This window comes from Condylura cristata, unplaced genomic scaffold, assembly GCF_000260355.1.
Source record: "Condylura cristata isolate star-nosed mole 26May11 unplaced genomic scaffold, ConCri1.0 scaffold00007, whole genome shotgun sequence".
In the NCBI taxonomy this organism is placed as follows: domain Eukaryota; kingdom Metazoa; phylum Chordata; class Mammalia; order Eulipotyphla; family Talpidae; genus Condylura; species Condylura cristata.
The window spans coordinates 42,988,794-42,993,654 of record NW_004567108.1 but is presented as its reverse complement, the minus strand read 5'-3'; the positions used below and the strand labels follow the sequence as shown (position 1 = coordinate 42,993,654).

The 4,861-nt window shown below is 39.4% G+C and overlaps 1 pseudogene; it reads right to left on the bottom strand.

The window, feature by feature from the left end:
* LOC101631952 overlaps positions 1 to 1,978 on the bottom strand; it is a 10,275-nt pseudogene extending 8,297 nt beyond the window's left edge.
* Between the last annotated feature and the right edge of the window lie 2,883 nt (positions 1,979 to 4,861).

Here is a 4,861-nt window from a genome sequence, read left to right as displayed (position 1 = left end):
GAAGTGGCCCTAGATTCTCAGCGCTGCGCTTTAACCCGCTGCGCCACCAGGGCCACCCGGAGGGCCCACCCCTGAATATTTTTAAGTGAACTGGTTGCAGTTTCATCCTTTGATGACCCCTTTGGGAGGAGAGGAAAATCTTGGTACTTCCTTGAGAAAATAAACATTGAAATATACAAAAGAGACCAGGCAATAATTTCTATGGTAGAAGAACATCGAGAGATGGTAATGTCAATCATTTACTTTGACATGCCTAAGACCTTGATCACTTTGCAGGTATGAAGAAAGCCAGAGTATTTGACCCCCTCACTAACTCCTCATCTCCTTCCACTTTTCCTACCTCCATGTGCCCCTATCTACATTTCTCCTCTCCTGTTCCCTCTCTCCCATGTAATTTTCACCAGCACTAGCCATAATATCATCTGAGAGACTTCCCCTTTTCTATATACCTCTTGGGATAATTAGGTAAAGAATGAAAAGCAAAAAAATCATCCAAATATATATATGTACATATATTAATTGTCTGAAATTATTGATTTGAGTGGGCATGTCAGTGAGTCCAGTAATAAAAGATTTGACATATCTGAATATGCACAGGCATATTTTTCACTAGGTATTAGTTGGTGAATAACATAGTTAAAGGGCTTAAATGAACAGACATGCAGACTTTCCACTCACTGCTCTTCTGAGCATGGTGCCTCTGGGTGAGAATTTCATCACCTGAAGTTCTCTGAGGTGGAAATAGAGCCTTCATATCTCTACCCCTGGCTTTCCAAAGCTGCGGCATTGTGTCATCTGAACGATGACTCAGTCTTTGTTCTATCTTACAGAGGACCAAATTTCCCAAATGTTTTAAATGTTAGCACTTAATTATTGTAACTCTCAAGAAACATTTTAATCTGGGAAGTTTTAGACTTTGTGCATGGCAAGCCACATGCTATTCTTTGTGTTTGACAGAATTAAATAATGTTCATTCTAGAAAGAGAATGATAGAGGGAGAAATTTTATTTTAATTCCAATTTAGAAATCTAGCATTCAAAATGACATTATTTGACACCTTATTTCTCTCTCACTTTCTGTTTCTGATAATTTTGGAATTTATACCATCATCAGAATCTTGTTCGTTCTTCCTCCTCTATCTCCTGCTCTGTATTTCAGTTCAATGTCAATCAATCTTGTTGCTCCCCTACTCCAAACTGGCACTAGTGGGCTTGCTTACAAGTAAGCTTGTATTTGGTTCAACAAGCAGGTCTCTGCCTCCTTCCTTGTAGGCCTAATGTACCCAATTTCAGAGTAGATAGCTATAGAAAAACTATGACAACTCTGGTAATCAGAGAGATGGCTGTTGCTAAGCAACGAAGAAGAAAGCAGGAAGTCTTGTGCTTGGGTCTTGACAGTATATTAGGAGTAAAGAAGTCCTGCCAATCATTCCTAGTGCTCAGGGGACCAGGGCAATGAGCAGGAGCCAATTAGTCCAGAGTATGCAGACTCAGCACTAGCATCTGGGATTCTCTCTAGGAGAATTTGGGAATTCTCTCTGGGTCCTACTTGGCAGCTCATCACTACTCTGCCCTCATGCCTCACATCTTGATATGGGGATCTTGTGCCTCAGCAAGCATCTCTTCTCCCAGTATGTTTTCCTTCTTCCTCCTGGTACATTTTAGTTGCTGTGACAAAGCTCCTCATAGTTGCCAGCTGAAGATTCTTTTATTCTTGAGATGTTCTTCAAGTTCCCAGGCTTAACCTCAGCCTGAGACAGCTGTCTCAGAAATAACAACTGTACCTTTCCAGCTGTTATTGTTACCTGTCTTAGCTTCATCACTACTAAGTCCCTCAACTATGTGGGGCTTCCTATGAATGTAGGACATAGATGTGACTGACAGTGAACATTTTCTACATCCTTTCTGCCCTGTCTGACCTGGTCCTCATTCCTACTTCCAACTGTGATTCCTCCTCCATACACAATCCAGTCCAGCATCTCTGCCTCGCCTCCTTAATAAAGCTCAAGGTGTGGTGTTACTCTCTACTTGTAACTTGCTTTGATGTCCTTATATGAACCTTAGGCCTGAACATGGAAGCCCACACTGGTGCTTTAGACGTAAGCTAGAACACACTGTCCAGACGACGTACAAAGCATCAGAGGGCTTCTAATTTAAAATGGTTCTGTTCCCCAGAAAAGTTTATTCCTAAGACAATAATTGACTCTACAGGAACAAACATTTCAGAGTTGACATTATAAATTGTAGCTGGGCTCTCATGTTAGTGTACAAAAAGCCTATTTGAGACAAAATTCGCCAGAGGTACCAGACTCAAGCGTTATTTCCAACGATGACAAAAACTATTTCTGTGAAGCAATGGAATTTGGGTATTAACTAGAAATTCTAGCATCAGGATCCTGAGCTCCAGCAGTTGTAAAAAGATCTTTGATAGTTTCTTACAAGGCCAGGTAGAATAAAAAAAAAAAAAAAGGCTCAGTTGGAATATAAAGCATTAACTGCAGCTGGCGTAAACATGGAGAGTTAGAAGCGGGTTGACTTCATTAGTCATTGCTACAAAGTCTGAGGAATGGGGAGCCCACGTGGTGAAGGGAAGGTAGAAAAGACCTTGTCTGTTGAGAAGCCTCATGCCTGAAAAGTAGTTAATATCATTAGAAAAGAAGAGACAGCAAATAATACAACCCAAGATGGCCACAGGGGAATGTGCTGTATCAAATTGGGAACAACAGGATAAACCCAGGTCAGGACTAACATTACTAGAAATGAGCTGTAAGAAGGAATGGTCACAGCCTGGGGGATTTTTGTCAAGAACTTCTTTGGATAAATTGTTCCCTACTCCCCATCACCATATCATTGTAGTCTAGCGGGGAGGGGGCTGAGGAGATTTGAACTAAATAGATCAGATAAAGGATCTTTCACCTTTGCAGGAATTTTATATTAAGATCAACAAAAAGGATGTGTTCTCAGGCTACCTGAAGGAAAAAATACAAAAATTCAGGGAATATGTGTTACCCCTTCTTCCAATAGCAGCCTTGGAATGAAAAAGACTAGTTTATAAGCAGAGAAGAATTAATTCATTTATTTACTCATTCATTCAGTGAGAAAAGGGGAGGAAAGAGAAAAGAAAGGGGAGAGCTTTGGGACTAATTAAGACTAATTAAGAGAAAACATGGAGGCTGCATAGAAAACCAGTAGGTAGTATATGCATAGAAAACCAGTAGGTAGTATATTCAGTAAGGGGATAGTTTAGTTGTGATGATTAAATGGCTGTAAGTTGGAGTCAGAGCCTAAAGAAATATGTTAGCTGTTTAGATATCTGTCCAGGGTTCCCATACTCACTGAACAAGGGAGTTTTTGTTTTTTTGTTTTTTTGGTTTTTTTTGCAGAAGACCTAAGAGAACCTCCATAGATAATTTCTGAGAATTAGTAATTGCTGGTTTTCTATACATACATATGAGAAATTATCCATTTGGTTTGAATAGCCACACTGAACAGAACCAAGTAATGTGGGGAAGAGTGCATCCTGAGATTGAATCACTATCACTCTATGTGAAGATAAGTACCTTGTATAACATTATGCACAATCAAGTCTTCAGTTAGTACTTCATGGTTTAATTGATGATTTCTGCCTTACAAAAATCCTATTATTTTGGTCAAGGTCAAGGAATTACCACCACAGGCGTTCTACACAATAACACATTCTATTGACAAAACCACAGAACAATCATATAATCAGTGGTGAACGCTGCCATGTCCTACAAAAATGAAGTGAAATTGTAATGAACAAACTCAGTGACTCAAGTGGAATATAATATTTCTAATTGTGTGTGATTTAAGAATATCACAAATGCAATCACTTTTATTTCTCTAAATTCATACAACTGCTGTTAAATGAGATTCCACAGTACTTTTGACTAATATTGTGAGACAACACAAGAGAAAAATTATCTGAATGTTTCATGTTTCCACTAACTCAAGACAAAACAATGAGATGTGGTACTCCAATTCCCTGTCCTCCTCTTCATCCATTCCCTTCTAACAATTCATACACACAAAAAGGAATATTTCTATGCTCCAAAGATGTATTATCAGAATTTGTTTTCCAAAACCTAGTTAAATAGCAAAGTTGCCCAGAAAGAGCAGAGTACCCCATTCAAGAGAAAGGAGGATGGAGTGGACCAGTACTGGAATAAAGGCTGTTCCAACGCTGCCTACATGGCTGTCTTCCTGACAGGCACATGAACACCCACATGCCATAGAAACTGGCCCAGTTGTTGAGTTGGGCAGGCCTGCCACCTTGAAGCAGACTCCACCCCTGAAAGCAATGGCACCTCCTGACTGGCAGGACAAGGGTACAGCATTTGACAACAGAGGTGATTTTTCTTTTAACATCCTCACCTCCATAAGACAACTTATTTTTAGACTAAATCACATGATATTCTCCTGATTCATCCCCTAGTTATATTAGTTAAGATAAAATTTAAGTGTAAAGGCTTTTATGCTGATTCAGTAGACTCATGTAAAAACTAAAAAGCATTGACTAGCGGATGACTCAAGGCTTTTTTTCTTTCATTTTACTTATTTTTATTGAGGTAACATTGGTTTACAGCATTTTATATGTTTTAGGGGTGTGGAGTCACGTCTCTTCCAATGTATGTTATCACACCATGAGCACCATCTAAGCACCAATAATACTCCACCACAGTCCACTGAGGCCCCTTCACCCTTATCTCCTACAAACCTCCCCCACCTTTAGTAACCTCAGTTCTGCATTCATATTTGAAAGGTTCATGTTAGTTTTGTTTGCTTTCTTTCCTTTGTTTTTCCCTAATCCTCATGAGTTAGATCGTTCAATATTTTCTTTC